The sequence below is a fragment of the Mixophyes fleayi genome, chromosome 8, assembly GCF_038048845.1.
Source record: "Mixophyes fleayi isolate aMixFle1 chromosome 8, aMixFle1.hap1, whole genome shotgun sequence".
In the NCBI taxonomy this organism is placed as follows: Eukaryota; Metazoa; Chordata; class Amphibia; order Anura; family Limnodynastidae; genus Mixophyes; species Mixophyes fleayi.
The window spans coordinates 60,481,081-60,498,971 of NC_134409.1; the positions used below are offsets into that span (position 1 = coordinate 60,481,081).

General features: G+C 40.1%; 1 protein-coding gene across 4 annotated transcripts in view; it reads left to right on the top strand.

The window, feature by feature from the left end:
- KCNT2 (potassium sodium-activated channel subfamily T member 2) overlaps nt 1-17,891 on the top strand; it is a 614,388-nt gene that overhangs the window by 541,431 nt on the left and 55,066 nt on the right. The gene's annotated exons all lie outside the window — the stretch shown is intronic.

A 17,891-nucleotide genomic window follows, 5' to 3' on the forward strand; every position in this document is an offset into this window, starting at 1 on the left:
ATTTAACTTATGTGCAAAACAGAATACTAATTTGCACCCCTTGCATTGTAACATGGTTTTGTCCAGGAGACTGAAATAAGAAGTTTCTTCAGTTAAGATCCTTAATGAATCAGGCCCATGGATTGTAGATTGCTTTGTGCACAAAACTTGGTTGTTCCGAATTTCTTAAAAAAATGAGAGATTAGTGCTAAATTCTGGCCATTTTTGACATTCAGCGACCACATGTAGATCACCATCATCATCATCATCATCATAATTTATTTATATAGTGCCATCAGATTCCGTAGCACTTTACAATTGGGAACAAACAGTAATAAAACAACACTAGGTAATACATATATACAGAGTGGTAAGAAGGCCCTGCTCACAAGCTTACAATCTATAAGACAATGGTTTGATACAGAAGGGTAAGTGCTACATTATATTGAATATTTGTCCAGCTCGAATACAAAGGTTACAAAGTATTTAGTGGGCTGTATGCTCAGTTACACAACTATGTTGGTCAGATGGTTGTTGTCTTGTTTTAGCTGTGTAGAGGGTGGTAATAGGGTAACCTAAGGAGATTAAGAGGGTGGTAGAGGAATACTATAAGCTTATCTGAAGAGGTGGGTGTTCAGAGAATGTTTGCAGGTTTGAAGACTAGAGGAAAGTTTTGTGGTGCGAGGGAGTAACTTGTGCACAATGGGATCATTGCAGCAGCTTAAAAAAAAAATGACCTGCCATGTGACACTGAAGCAAAAGGTGGAATTCCACACTTTATATGCTTCAGTGATTTTTTCAAACCATTTCAGTTGTGGGGTGGCCTACCCTGGAATATCGTTTTTTCTAAAATGATCATCCTGTCAGCCAGTGCTCTGCTTTTATGTTTTAAAGATGTCCTTTACTTTATTAAACTGCCATCATGTTTGCCACTGTCATGTCACAATATTTCATACGGATTGTATGGATTGTATGTTTTATTAAACTGCCATACATTTACACTACTGCACTAGACCAATTTTAGCAAGCCAGCTCGCTGCAGCCTTTGGCCAAAATTGGTAAAAATTTGTACGAAAAGATCATTAGTAAATAGAGTGTAAATGTTAATATAAATACTAATGTAGGAACAAGAACAGACCAAAATCAAGATTTTACCTGTTTTTCGCAAATTATTTATTAAATCAAAAGCCATAGCCAAAGCCAAAACACAAAGATCTTTTTAGAACTAAAACCAAAACACGGGGGCCTGCACAATTCTCTAGTGATAGCATCACATTGTTTGTGCTATTCTTGTATTTATGCTTCTTGAATGTCCTGTATTTTGCCTTTGTTTGTTTTCAGTATGTTTCCTTTGCGGCCATTTTGCTTCACAAACTATGCACTCCATAGGAAATCTACAGGTATTTGTGCAACTCAAGGAACACAGAGGGTCAAAATAGTTGTTGCTCCACATATTTGCTTTTTTTCCCTTTGTAAATTACCTCCACATGCTCCATTGAAGCAAGAGAAGTCTTTTTACCTTCCTTTCTAAGCCAATAACAGGACCAATTGTATTTTCCCACTATATGCCCATGAGGCGCCTAATCAAGCTAAAGTATAAACAGTGTGTACAGATGTGTTTTCCATAGAAATTCTAAATGTTAAATGATTATAGTGCATTTCAATATTTGGGATTATCATTGTCCATAATGGAAACTGCTATGATTTGCATTTATTGTTACATTATACTGATAAAAACATCATTCTGATATTTTATATATTTGTTCTTATGCATCTTCTCTTTCATTAAACTTTTTTATTTTCTATTCTTTTGGTTGCACAAATGTAGTAAATTCTACATGATGTATTGTTACTGTCAATAATTTTATTGGTCTCTCACCCAATAGGCCATTCTATCTTTGCTGCATTGCAACAGTAATAACATAGACTGATATTGTTCACATCAACAGCATGTTTATTATCACATAAAATCTGCAGCTCAGTGCACTGAGTAACTTGAAATATGAAACAACAAAACACAGATTATATTACTGCAATGTTTCGTTTAATTATCTCACTTCAAATTAGATTCCAAAACATTTCCATATTATGTATCCATGTTCATATTAGAGTCCCTAAATAGATTACATTATTATTAGGTATTGTAGAATGGCTGAGGAACCTGCGTGAAAGGATAAATATGAAATGGAATAAAATGAAATGCAGACAGATTTCCCTCTGTGTAAAGCTGCCACCAATCTACAAATCCAAACATTGTAACAGTTATGTTTTTAGTTTATTCCCTCTGATTATGGCTCCTATGTGTCCTGGCTAACCAAGGACAGAAGCAGATTTTGGGAATGGACATCTTATTTTTCTATTATTTTCATATATCCTAGATAGTTAATACACCAGTATTATCATAATTAGTGTAAATACATAAATTGAACTGTTTTAATGCTACTTTCAAAAGAAAGAAAGTATGTTGTGTTATCCTTCCACTATTACATCACCCTCTGTACCTCTTGCCCTGCTTCCCTAGCTCTGTTTTCTTAAGCTCGGGGCTACTTCACGCTGGTCATTACCATCACTCTCACTCACTGTCCCATAAATAATTTTATCCTCATTAACATCTTATCTGTGTTTTTGTTTATCTATAATGTCTGGTCTTTATATTATGTTCTTCATGTAATGTGTTATGGATCACTGCTTTCTGTATATGTAATGTACAGCGCTGCTGACATTTTTTGGTGCATTATAAATAAAGGATAATAATAATAATAATTGTCATCTAACTTCGCTGCCTGGGTGTCATCCCTCGACTCCTCTCTCTCTTTTGCCCCCCACATTCATTCCCTTGCCCAAGCCTGTCGCTTCCAACTACGCAACATCGCCCGCATCCGTCCTTTTCTCTCTCAGGATGCCGCCAAAACTATCATCTATGCTCTCATCATCTCCCGCCTCGATTATTGTAACCTCCTCACTGGCCTCCCCCACTCCCATCTCTCCCCCCTCCGCTCTATACTCAATGCGGCCGCAAGACTCATCATCCTCTTACGCCACTCCTCCTCTGCCTCCCCTCTTTGCCTTGCCTTACATTGGCTCCCTTTCCCCTACAGAATCCTTTTCAAACTCCTCACCATCATTTACAAGGCTCACTCCAACTCTACTGCCCCTTATATCTCTAACCTCCTCTCCATTCACACTCCTGCCCGCTCCCTGCGCTCGGCCAACGACCGCCGCCTCTCCTCCACTCTTATCACCTCTTCCCACTCCAGAATTCAAGATTTTTCCCATGCAGCCCCCCTTCTCTGGAACGACCTCCATCGTTCCATCCGTCTCTCTCCTACTCTGTGCTCCTTCAAACGTGCACTCAAAACTCACCTCTTCCTCAAAGCCTACCAACCATCTACTTAAACCCCATCTCCTCCCTTTAGCTCGTCCTCCCTTCTCTCCTCTTGATTCAACTGGCTCCTCTTGTGCCTGGTCTGTTTACCCTCCCTTAGGATGTAAGCTCCTATGAGCAGGGCCCCCTCCCCGCCTGTCTCCATACCTGTTCTTCCGCTCTGTCTTTACTGCATATGACTGGCCGGAGTTTCTGAAGTATTGGTACTTTTTGTTCATTGTTCTGTATGGTTTCACCCTGTATAGTCTACTGTTAGTACTGTGTGCGGCGCTGCGGATACCTTGTGGCGCCTAACAAATAAACGATAATAATAACATGTAAAGGCTGGGAAAACAACACATCATGTGGATGCCCTGAATTCTACTTCACAAAAAAGTGAGCCCATACCATTTTCATTTCATACAGCGCATTGGTATAATTGACTTAGGATCCTATTTATTATAGGATGAAAAGCCCTTTCTCCAGTGAAAACAGGAGTTTTGGACATATTTAAGGCTTCTTCTTATTCATCAAAGCCCTCAGGCTGGTGTTAGTTATAGCCAAGTATTGCCAACTTAATAAGGACAGGAGTGGTATAAGTACTTTCATTGGCTATCTATTTATATTGCCGTCTCAGGATGAAGGAGAGATTACCTGAAGGAAGGCTTTATTTAATTAATGCACTGATTAAATTACTTTTTTTTTTATATTTTTCAAATATTTTCATTAAATTTTGTTGTTATTTTTTTTTAGCAAAAGTGTAACTGGAAAACTGAGCACAAGCTTCCAATCCTAGTGCACATGCACAAGCCGGCAAGTAGAATCACACATAGAAGGACCCAAGACTGGCTAGTGGAGCCGAAATACTCCTCTTTAGTCCCATGATTTTTGTTCCCTTGATTTTGCTAGCACCAAGGGCTGGTTAAGATGTTTTGTGGTGGTGGTAGTGGGGGGGGGGGGGGGGGGGGCGGGGGTACTGATGACCATCTCATCAGTGGTGATAGTCATCATCGTGAGCATGGACCTTTCACCAGGGGGGACTACCCACTAGAAATAGATCTCATAGAGGCATATCTGTGGCTGCTTCACCCTCAGCATAGCACATGAAAGCATGAACATGCCATTACTTTGCTAGACTTGCCCACTATCTTCCCTGTTCCTACTCTCTAAGCATGGAGAGGCAGAAGGGGAAGATATGTCTCAGTCTGCTCTCAGACTGAGTTGTATCCTTGTCTGCTGCACATGCACAGTTTTAAAAAGTGATTTTTGCTCTTATTAGTCCAACTTATTTACAAGCTTACATAAGGCTCTGAGAGTTGATGAAAAATGTTGTTTCAAATGTCATTATGTCTATTTATTTAAAAATGTAAAGAAAGGCACCAAATTAAGCACATGTACATTTGGAATTACATTTTTCATACCATTCAAGTATCTTTTAACCTCTCAACAACCCTTTTCTGTTTGAACCAGAACTCATTCAATGAAAATATAACGATTGACCTATGGATCAAGAATGATACTAAGAATCAAACCACTGCAGATCCAATCATGTTCAGTCAGCTAAACATTGTAAAGTTAGAAAGATAAATTGTCACAAGATTGTATATGTGTTCTGTAGCCACATTCAAATGAGATTTTACTTTTTGATGGTATACCGACTGTCTGCCAAGCTCTTTGCATTTCTCTATAGTGGAGGTTAGGAAAAGGTCTTTAGCAATGTACAATATAGTGTACTGTGATACAAACAAAATCTGTGGTGATGACATATGACCATGAACCTACAGATAATATATGTCTCACATGAGCACTTAGGAACCATTAAATACTGCCTGCAGTATTTTACAGCTGAATCACTCTCATGTATTAGGGAATTATTATTATTATTATTATTATTATTAATAATAATAATAATAATAATAATAATAATAATAATAATAATAACCATTATTTATTTAAAGCCAATATATCAAGCAGCACTTTACAGAAAATGTTCACCCCAGTAGAACAGTCTAAGTTCTGTACACATAAACACACAGATACACCAGGGTCATTTTCATCTAAAGCCAATTAATTAACAGTATCTTTTTTGGACTGTGGGAGCAAATTTGAGCACTGGAGTAAACCCACAAGAATACAAGGAGAATAGAAGGAGGACATATGCAAACTCCACATAGCTATTGACCTGGTTGAAATTGAACTCACAGTGCCCCTGTAAATAATGTTTCCTATTTAATGTAGTGTGTCACTATGCAACTTGAGAGTGCTTATGATTTCTGGCTGGAAAAGTGGTATTTAGCGAGTGAGACACCAGGCTACTATTTAGCCATTTGGTAAGCTGCTACACATGGACATCTGTCAAGTAAAAATAAAACATTATGTGTCAGATGTAGGTATAAAATGAACCTATTATTTAATTGAGCTCTGACAGAAATTAAACTCTTTTTTGTTGCAAGTGGCATAGTCTAAATACAGATAGTTTAGATTTATTGTGATACATTTGTACTTTATATAATTTATTTTATTTTTGTCTGTATTTGCACATACCATCTATCGCTTTACTTGTAAATGCCAGATTAAGATTCCCCTGAGACATAGGTGAGCATTAGAGCAACTTACGTGTGATTAAAGAATGGGTAAGCAGTGTTACAGCCTGTAGGAACATCAAACTGATGCATAATTCTCTGTGACAGTTCTAGTGTCTATTTTATCTTAATCAATGCCCACTTTGTTGTTGTGGAATGTTACATCTGGAACTTCATCACTCCAGAGTCAACATTTAAACATTATATGACATTTGACTTTTTGTTTTAAATAACTTAGAAGCACATACTTTGCATTCTAAGTTTAACAAGTATGTATTCCATCAGATGTTTCAAATAGCTACCACGTCTGAAACCAACTGCTATAGGGGTTGTATCCTTTAACCAGACTTGCCAACTCTCCCGAAATATCCGGGAGACTCCCGCATTTTGCGAGAGTCTCCCGGGCTCCCGGGCGAGTGTGGCAATCCCCCGCATCTGGATAATTCTGCCCACTTCCTAGTGAAGTGGGCAGAATTAAGTCCCAAACGCCGCGATTCCCGGTGAATCGCGGCGTTTGGCCCCGCCCCCCGCTGTCAAATGACGCATTTTGCGTCATCACGTCATGGGGGCAGGTCCAAAATGACGTCACTTGGAGCCCCCCCCCCCCCCCCCCCCCCGCCACGCCCACCTCCTCTGCAGGCTCCCGGATTTCACCAACAGAAAGTTGGTAAGTATGCCTTTAACCTCATTCAAGTCATTTAACCAACTTCACTTGCATTCCAAATAGCAATGCAGATAGCATTGCACTCTGCTAGTTTGAAACCTGTGTCCGGTAAATGAAGTGAAAGAATGAAGGGCTAAACATGGTATAAGACTGACTGCCTGAAGCAATCATTTTCCATTTTAGCCAGAGAACAATTACAGAGACCTAATGGGATATGGGCCTGTTTAATCAAGATCAATGTATGTTCTTCACTTAGATTGATTAAACATTAAGGTGTAAGGGAAAAATTAAAAAGTTGTAATTTCCTTTAAGCATTCATTCATAGATTAGTTTAGTAAAAAAAAATCACTTTAGGAAAAAATATTAATGATTTAATTTTGTTTACAAAATTATAAATATTAGTTACATTTAATGTAGTAAAGTTACTTCTCTACACCATGTTCCATTCATCTATTTTACATTATATGACCAAATACTAATCTTATTAAATGAAATAATTTTCCACTGCACCGCTCTCTGATGATATTTATACATTACTTTATCATTCCATGCCAAATATTATAAACAATACATTGATGCATTGTATTGTAGTAGCAACATCCACTTATCTATGAATAACTTTTTAAAAATGTAAATGATTGATGAGGCATAAAGAGGTGAACCATCATCAAAGGTCACTTCTCATATTTGTGCTCATAACCAGATGTCACTTATCTTGCATTACTGATCAACACCTATCACTTCTCATTAGAGATGCTTGGGCTTGGTTTTCGGAAAAAAACGTGCCCACCCGAACATCGGAGATCCGAGCTGGCTTGGTTTCGCAAGCCCTCGGAAATAAAAATGAGGCAAAACGTCATTGTTGCGTCATCAGATCGGGTGAGTTTTGGACTCTATAAGAACCGCCCCCCACGGAGATCCGGCGCCGTTTCACAGAGAGACACAGAAGGGATAGTAGGGTTCTTGGCAGTCTCCAGTGCAGTTGGGCAGCACCATTAATGAAAGAGAAAGAGGAGGAATGACAGTGTTCTTAAAAGTCTCCAGTGACATTGTACTGTGCCATAGCTCACACAGAAACAGGAGCGGTGGCTGTGTACTTGCCAGTCTACAATGTACGTGCCATTGTTCATTGCTAGTGCTGAAACAGAAATATTAGGAGTGACAGTGTTCTTTAAAGTCTCCAGTTACATTGCTCTGTGCCACCGACATGGATTCACATCAGTCCACAGAAGACCAGCAGCACCAAGCAGCTGCTGGTACCAGTCATGATGATAGTAATCCCTCTACGTTATCTGCTAAAGCCTATGTTAAAGTGCATTTTGGTTTTCAGTCAGGGAAACAAAAATTTAAAAAACAGCTTTTACCTTAGTAAAGAAAAAAATTCCTGTAATGAAGGCAAAGTTAACTGCAGAAAAAAATAAAACTGCCAACATGCCATTCTACATACGCAGTGGCAAGGAAAGAATCAGGCCTTCACCTTTTTGTATGAGTGCTAGTTCTGCAGCTGTTGTTGAGGCATATTCTTCTAAGGTCAGTCATAACAATGCAAGACGCTGTCATTCTGACTCAAATAGTGGTGCCCAAATACTTTTACGTGTAAAAGCCGAGGTGGAAGAAAACAGTAAGGCACTAGAAGAAACTGCATGTTCAGATTCAGAAATGACACAAATCCCTGAGGAGAGTATGTCAACGAGTGCTATGTGTAAGCCTGATCTTTCTGATACTGTACTCATAAAGAAGCCTCCTTTCAGCATTTCTGCAGATTTGTGGATGACCAGCCCAAGTGTAGCCGGTGATACACAAATTGAGGATGCCACTTTGGAATTGCAACAGGATCAGGGGGATATTTGTGTAGCTGATGAGGGAGCTAATGAGGATGATGTTGTTTGCGCAGGTCCTGCACCAGTGGAAGCATTTTTTGCCAGTGATAAGAAGAAGAAGACCATTGTCATGCCTTGGCATAATACCAAAAAATCCAACTTTTATGTGTGGAATTATTTTTACCCAAATCCTGACAACAGATGTTTAGTCTTTTGTAGCGTTTGTAAAGCCACAGTCAGTAGAGGCAGGGACCATAACCATCTAGGAACCCCATCCATGTTATGCAATTTTAAAAGCGTTCATGGGAAGCTTATTTGAAAATCTGAAACTTGCTAAAAAAATGACAACAAGCAGTCCACCATCAACTAGCTCCCTCATCTCACCTAGATCCTGGCACCTGCAATCTACACCCACAACACCGTCCTCATCAATATCCTCACTAGCGATCAGAGTTAGTCCTGCATCCAAGTTGCTAAAGCTAGATGACTCCTCCACTATCCAGGATTCCTCAGAAGAATTCTTGAGTGTTAGTGACCATGTTGCTGCTGCTGCTGCTGGGGGTGGATCTTCATCCCAGAAGCAGACCAAGAAGAAGACTACTAGTAATTTACAACAATTTGCTGTTAAACAATCCTTTACAAGAGAAAGCAAGTATGAAAGGTGTCACCCAGTCGCAAAGAGGATCATAGACGTCATGGCTACTATGTTAGTATCAGATCTGTGTCCAATATACACTACTAATGCAGGTGGATTTAGAGAGTTAATTGAGGTCTTGTGTCTCTGTTACCAAATTCCATCATGACACCATTTTACCAGAAAAGCTATTCCTCACCTCTACCAGAAGGTTCGTAAAAATTCCATTCTACCCACTGTACACTTAACCACAGTTATGTGGACAATCGGAACTGGGCAAACTAAAGATTATATGATTGTGACAGCCCACTGGGTTGGTGATTTGCCTTTGTAAGCAGGAACAGCAGCAATATGTACCCAACTACGTCAGAGTTTTCAGAGGCAGGTTACTCTGTCTATCACTGGCATCACTAAGAGGCATAATGCTGACAATCTGTTACAAAAACTAAGGAATGTCATTGATACATAGCTTATCCCACTTGGAATCTCCTCAGAATATGTTATTTCTGATAATGCCAACAATATTGTGAGAGCATTACAGCTGGGTGAATTCCATCAAATTACCTGTTTTGCTCACACAATCAGCTTGGTGGTGCAGAGTCATTTTTGAGAAATGACAGGGACATGCAGGAAATGCTGTCTTTGGCCCGTAAATTTGTGGAACATTTCTGTAATTCTGCAAAAGTATGTAGGAGATTGCAGCAGCTACACAAACAATTTAATTTTCCCTGCCACAAACTGAAACAAGAGGTGGTAACAAGGTGGAATTCCACCCTGTATATTTTTCTGAGGATGAAGGAAAAGGGAAAAGCCATCTACGCTTACTCCACAAGCCATGACATTGGAAAAGGAGGGATAATGTATTTTAGTCCAGTGCAGTGGCGATTACTCTCCGTGTTATGAAAGGTGTTGAAACCCTTCAAAGTGGTCCCTTGTGAAGTGAATTCAGACACTGCTAGCTTGAGCCAAGTGATTCCCTTAATTAGACTTCTGGAAAGTCTAAAAAGCTTGTGAAACTGACAGAGGAGATGAAACAAAAGAATTACACTAAGTATGTCGGACTTGTAGATCAAGTACTTTATTTGCTTTGCCAGGATACAAGAGTTAACAAACTCTTGAAATCGGATCACTACATTTTGGCGACTATGCTTGATCTTAGGTTTTAGAGCTATCTCTTCTCTTTGCTTTCAACTGAACTAGATCTCAAAAGATGCAAGGAGCTCCTGGTGAGAAAGTTGACAGCTCAACTGGTACATGGCAAAACTGTGTTTCCTGCTTCAGTTTCACAGGCAACTGCTGCTAGGAGAAAATGCAGCTTTCCCAAGAGACCCAGGGATGATGCAGATGACTCAGCACAAAATTTTGACATCTGGTCTGGTCTAAAAGAATTGACCAAAAACTGTGACACTGCTGCCGCAACTCCACCTGATCCTACTATTAACATCCAAAGGATGGTGAATGATTATTTTAACGACAACATTGAAATAGACTGTTCCTTTACATACTGGGAGGAAGTAAAATGCAATTTGGAGACCCATGTACAAACTCGCTTTGCAATACTTAAGCGTCCCACCCTCCAGTGTGTACTCAGAAAGATTTTTCAGCACAGCCGGGAACCTTGCCAGGGATCGGTGTAGGAGGCTACTTCTTAAAAATGTGCAAAAGATGATAACATTAAATGAACTACAAATTCCACGAGGATGTCCTTTACCGGCAATTACATCAAAGTATTTCTGTAATATTGCAATCCACTAGGGATGATTTAATATTGTGTGAGGATGATGACAACAACATCTTGCCACTGTAGAGTTTATTGACAGCACTGTTGTGCTTAATGCAGCTAAGCCAGCGGTCCCCAAAGTGTGTGCCGCGGATCCAGGGGTGCTGTCACAGTGGTGCCGCGGCCAGTAAGAGAAAACAAAGACCAAAAAAAAACAACTTACCAATCCGGCGGCACCCGGGACCCAGCAGAGTGGAGGATGCTGGGTCCCGGGCGCTGCCAGATTGGTAAGGGTTTTTTTTTTCTTCCTGGCCCCCGGGATGCACAGGGGGCAGAGTGAGGGAATGCAGAGGGGGCAGAGTGAGGGTATGCAGAGGGGGCAGAGTGAAGGGATGCAGAGGAAGCAGAGTGTGTGAATGCAGGGGCACATATTGAGTGGATGCAGGGGCACAGAGTGTGTGGAAGAAGGGGCGCCAGAGTGTGTGGATGCAGAGGGTGAGAGTGTGTGGATGCAGAGGTGGCAGAGTGTGTGGATGCAGAGGGGGCAAAGTGTGTGGATGCAGGGGCATAGAGTGAGTGGATGCAGGGGCGACAGAGTGTGTGGATGCAGGGGTCGGCAGAGTATGTGGATGCAGGGGGGCAGAGAGTGTGGATGCAGGGGGGCAGAGAGTGTGTGGATGAAGGGGTGGCAGAGTGTGTGGATGCAGAGGGGGCAGAGTATGTGGATGCAGAGGAGGAAAAGTGTGTGGATGCAGAGGGGGCAAAGTGTGTGGATGCAGAGGTGGCAGAGTGAGTGGATGCAGAGTCACAGAGTGTATGGATGCAGGGGCTATAGAGGGAGTGGATGCAGGGGTCGGCAGAGTGTGTGGATGCAAGGGCGGCAGAGAGTGTGGATGTAGGGGCAGAAGAGTGTGTGGATGCAGAGGGGGCAGAGTGAGTGGATGCAGGGGCGGCAGAGTGTTTGGATGCAGGAGCACAGAGTGTGGATGCAGGGGTACAGAGTGTGTGGATGCAGGGGTGGCAGAGTGTGTGGCCGCAGGTGTGGCAGAGTATGTGGATACAGGGGCTGCAGAGTGTGTGGATGCAGGGGCACAGAGTGTGTGGATGAAGGGGCACAGAGTGTGTGGATGCAGGGGCACAGAGTGTGTGGATATGAAGGAGGGCACAGAGTGTGTGGATATGAAGGAGGGCACAGAGTGTGTGAAGACGAAGGAGGGCACAGACTGTGTGGAGATGAAGGAGGGCACAGAGTGTGTGGAGATGAAGGAGGGCACAGAGTGTGTGGAGATGAAGGAGGGCACAGTGTGAGTTATAAATAATAAATTATTCTTTGACAGAAATATAATTGAAAAAAATATATGAAAATATTCTTTTCCCTTGGATTTATGTGTATTATTTTTGCATACAACTAAATAAGTATTTCTGTCCTGACCTAAATACTTATTATGTTTTTTTGACCCAACTACTTATAAAACAGGACTGCTCTGTAATTATTTTGGAGGGGTGCCTTGAAGAAATTATGGAGACTCTAGGGGTGCTGTGAACTGCAAAAGTTTGGGAACCACTGAGCTAAGCTCTTGATAGCTTGTTTTGTGGGGGTCCAAGCACTTCAGCCACAAAGTGGCACTCCCTGTTGCTGAAGTGCTTGGTTTGCTAAACTGTACATGTCCTTTTCTATTTCTTACAGAAGGGTGCACCACTTTTCTTTTCTGCCACTGCTGTGTGTCAATGTTTCCTAGATGTTCTATGAACTGCCGTGTGTTTGTTTCGTTGCTCTGCCGCTTAGCATCCAGCCAGCTCACTGCAATCTTTGTCCGAAAGTGTATGAAAATAATATTGTGACCTGTGAGGTGGTCAAAATTGGCTGGAAATGATTGGAAATTAGTGTTATTGAGGTTAATAATATAGGAACAAAAAAAGAGCAAAATTATGTGATTTTAGCATATTGTAGCATCTTTTCTAAAAAATGCAGATCCAAAACCAAATCAAAATATGCGAGGGCGGTTTTGCAAAAACCAAAACACAAAGTTAATACAGATCGAAACCCAAAACCAAAACCAAATCACGCGGATCAGTGGACATCTCTACTTCTCATACTTCTTCTTTACTCTTCTTTAACTGACAAATTCTGATGTTTGCCTTTGACAAAAGAATGATGTTTATGTTAATCTAATATTTGGCAAATTGTATCCTAACATGGAAAATGTTTCACTATTTTGCTGTTACAATTAGGGGACTAACCTTATTTAGCACACTGTTCCTCAATTATTTCACAACAGAGACTATTACTTTCTATCCAACTAACCAATTAATTTTACAATGTGGATATTGTGACATAATCTTCACTGGACAGTAAAAATCAAACAACTATCAGCATCACTGAAACAGAGGTCATAAAAGTTGTAAGAACATCAAGTACACTTAGGGCTAGATTTACGCCCAGGGTCTCAAATGCCAATTGACACTCTATATTTGTCCTTCCTTTACAGAATATGTTTCTCCTTATTTTAAAACAAACCTTCCCAGCTTACATCACTGCTGGCACTCTAAGGGCTAGATTTACTAAACTTCGGTTTTGAAAAAGTGGAGATGTTGCCTATAGCAACCAATCAGATTATAGCTGTCATTTTGTAGAAGGTACTAAATAAATGAAAGCTAGAATCTGATTGGTTGCTATAGGTAAGATCCCCACTTTTTCATACCCGCAGCTTAGTAAATCTAGCCCTTAGTCCCTTTTCTTCCAAGAAAAGCAATGATTTGACTTGTGTGTGTGAGCTTCTTTACATCTTTTTATGTAAGAGTGTGAAAGGTTTGAAGAAAGAAAAGGCACTGAACTGAAAATTCTGTGAGAATGAACATAATTGCAAAGCACCTTTAAATGCTAAAAAATACTTTGTATGAATTTGAATGCATTTGAGAGTGAAATTTTATATGAATAGCTGCAATTTAATTAAGCAAGATGGGATATATTACTTGACCACAGAGAGCTATTACAAGTTATAATGTTAAACAGCTGTAGATTGAAATGAATTTGTATTAATATCAATGCATTAATATATTTCAGTATATGCAATATGTTATAGATTTATTAATGTATTTGAAACTATATTTGCTACATATGTACATTTACATATATAAATATGGAGACTAGTAGATGTCATCTCCTTATCTGTGTCTTTGGGATCATTTACTTCACTTCAGTATCTTGTAATGCCATGAGTTCTGCCATGAGGAGAATGCTGAGACAATAGTAAGGCAAGGAAGTTTTGTCCATACTGGTACAGTGCCCACTGCCTTATGTACCAATGTAAATGTCAGACAATATTAGATCAGACAGGAAGCAAGAGTTTTCCTTGACATTCAAATTGGCACATAAAAGGATTTATGAGGCCCTTGTTTTTCATCCTTAATAGTGAGGGATTTCTCTTGGGAGCACATAGAAGAGCTTTGGGGACCATTATAGTGGGCATAAATAAAACCCACCTATTTGGTTCAAAGATAAGATCCAGAGGGAGCTTAATCCTGATTAACCAAATTTAAAAAAGTAAAATCCTACAACACAAAGGTTCTATCATCCATAGGTCATAGTGCCCTTCACTTTGGTGGGAGGACAAAACACCACCAATATGACCGTGGACAGACAGTAATTTTTCTAATGTTGTAGGGCAATATAGCGTTTCTTCCTCAAAGATGTGTGACCACCCCTTCAGTATCCTGAATATACTAATATACCAATATACTCACAAATTATAATCTATAGTAGTTTAGATCTCAACCCTCTCATATTTATTTTAATAGAAAACTAAGGAAATATTATCACCCATTCAATTGTATAATAAGCAAAATGATATGTACATAACAATAAATTATAAAGATTACGATACCTGGAATTTCCTACGAGATATATTTTTGCAAATATTTAGAAGAGCACTGCGAAAGCACTAGCTCTTCTGTGCAGGACAAGGTAATTAAAAGACTACATAGCAGAGTGTACATAGTAGAGATGTGCGCTGTTTTGATTTTCAATGTGGTTTTGGTTCTAAAACACTTTCATGTTTTGGTTTTGTAACACATTTTGGCAAAAACTTTCGAAAGGTTCTGGTTTTGGCTATATATATAATTAAAATTTGTGAAAAATAGGTAAAAAAAAAATTATTTTGACTTGTTTTTGCTCCTATATTACTATTTATAGCATTAACATTCTTTTCCAGTCATTTCCAGTCTATTTTCTAATGACCCCTTCACAACTCCCAATTGTCACCAATTTTGGCCAAAGTGTGCCGCAGGGGCAGTCTGGACTGAGGTGCAGGAGAGCATCTGCCCCCTGGGCAATTCCCATAATGGACTACCTTGGGCTGGATCACTGGGCCACCTGAATATTTGTTCCTTTTTAATTTTCCTAATAGGCTGCTGAGTCGAGTATTGCCGCCGGGATAAAATTTGCCAGCTCTCCCCAGGTCTGCAGCGATCTGTCTTAATGAAGGATTTTGTATTTTGCCATCATTGCATTTACTTTTTCCCATTCAATTTCAAAAATAATTATCAAGTCTTTACGGTTTTCTAACACTATCACTTAGCGTAAATTGTTAGCCATCATTTCTCCTTCGCTACATGTATTCTTTGCCAGGGCCAAAATCTGTCTTCTTAATTTCTCAGAATGTCGACTTTCAATTGCATTGTCAAGACATGCTTTGGGCAACCAAATCTGCATCAATTTGCTTTCTACAATTTAATTGAAAAAAAAAATACCCAGTCTATATGGTTTACTAACTCCATCACATAGCGTATATCATCAGTCATCATATTTTCATCTATACATGTATTCTTTGCCACTGCTAAATTCTGTCCTCTTAATTTCTCAGGATGTGGACTTTTAATTTTATTGTCTTGTCAAGAAAAATGCTTTGGGCAACCAAATCTGTGAACAATGTCAGTTGTACACACTGTGTAGGAGGGCCAACTATTGGCCTATCTAAACTGTCTATTTTTACATATTTCTTACACGTCATCCCATATTTATATATATAGGTCCTGGGTGACCACCTCCACTGAAAGTCTTAGTCTGTACCCTTTACCCTGGGGTTGGACGAAGCTGCCCCCAGGGGAATGATTCTTCAGGCATCCCTCCCTTTAAATATATACAAGTCCCCTGGTCCGATTCAGTTTACATTTTCAGAGCCGAGGAATAGTGTGACTGCCTCTACATCAGGTTCCACGGAGCTCCTTTACCCACTCACAGTTTATGCACTTTCAGACTAAGATACGGGACATTTCATCGGACCAGGTCTGTATCGTGCTGACCGCACTTGCGGTGAGTTGTTTTCAAGAGACTTATGATTGTGGATTGACAGCTATCATTTGCTTAGTGTCAGGAATTTGTCTGTTGTATTACTGGAGTGGACACCAGCTTTACCAGTGAGGGACATTAATACCCGTAATTATTTGTGTGGCCACACCGCTTCATTTATCCACTCTGGATTTGGATCATCGGACAGTGAGTTTTGTATGTCTTGGGACATTTGAAAATGGTTTATTGACCCAGCATTTATATAATTTCCATTGAATGTCCAGTATTACTCACGCTGCAGCGTGTTCATGTGATATCTATACATATCCATATCATCATTTCACTGGCCAGTGTTTGCTTCATGTCATGATATGTTTTTATAAATAAATTGTGTTTTATATTATCACTTCACGGATCAAGTAGTGGGTGTTGTGTGTTGCAGTGGTCAGCGCTGTTATATGTGTTGTTCAACTTTACCTATCAGCATCATCCTTTATTTATATAGTGACAGCAAATTAGGTAGGTCTTTGCAATTGGGGATCTACTTGTCTAAATATCTACTAGTGTTTTATGGGGTGTGCAGCTGAGTTGACCCTCACACGCAAACACTCTTATTTACATATATATTTCACTAAATGACCCTTCAAAATTGACACGTTTTGTAAAATAGAAAAGATTTGAATATATAGCTTTTTGGGGGGTGTGCAGCTGCTGCTGAATTTCACATGCAAACACCCAGTTTTATTTTCAAAATAATTTCAGATGTCGCTGTCCCACACAAGATTACTTTCACTAGAAAAACTTTACATTTTAAAAGAAAAAAAATCAGTTGATTTGGGATTCTGCTGCTAATAGTCATACATCAAAAGTACACTGTTTTCCTCCACTGAATATATACTACTTAGCGCTGAATAATATCTAACTCAGTCTATTTGCTAGTACTCTTATACAGTCCCGGCGCTCCCATTAGGTAAGGTTAGGCACTTGCCTAGGGCTCCAGGCTCTGGAGGGCGCCACAGAATGGTAAATGACTTTAAAACTGTGCGGCGACCGCTGACCATACCTGTCACGGCCGCCGCACAGCATTCAGATGCACGGGGAGGGGGGAAAAGGCTATTGCTCACCACTGCCGCCTCTCTGCTCCGTCTTCTCCCCTCCACTCACTAGTCAGTGAGTGGAGGGGAGGAGACGGAGCAGAGAGGCGGCGGTGGTGAGTCAAGATAAGGAAAGACGGGGTGAGGAGGGAGGAGGGCGCTGATTTTTGCGGGGGGGGGCAGTGCCAATTTTTGCGGGGGGGGGCGCCAATTTTGTAAAAATGCCTAGGGCGCCATGGACCCTAGCACCGGCCCTGCTCTTATATATGCATTAACAACAACCAGTAGCCACTAGTTCATGTAAACTCTCTAAAAGAAATTATTGATAAGCAAACAATTCTAGCTGACTAATCTCTACAGAACTGGTTTACAATAATGACACAATTCTATTGCTTTTCTATGTCCCTCTTTAACCATGAACACTATTTTCAGAGCAGAGTACTGCAGCCCACCTCCTTCCTACACTCTTTCTATTCTAAATCGGCACTTGAGATAACGAGCGAGGACCATATATATATTGCACATTTTGCAAAATAAATTTCCTGGAAATGACGTTTTGCCTTGTTTTGACATTTGAATTTGCCACAATGTCAGATCCTGTTGGATTTCAACCAATTTGAACTGCTCATCTCTAGTGTATAATATATTATGATTGCTGTACACTATGTGTAAATTTAGTGTATACGTATATACAAAACTGTTAGTGAAAGTCAAAGGTGTAATACCCCTTATGAAAATCCATGGCTT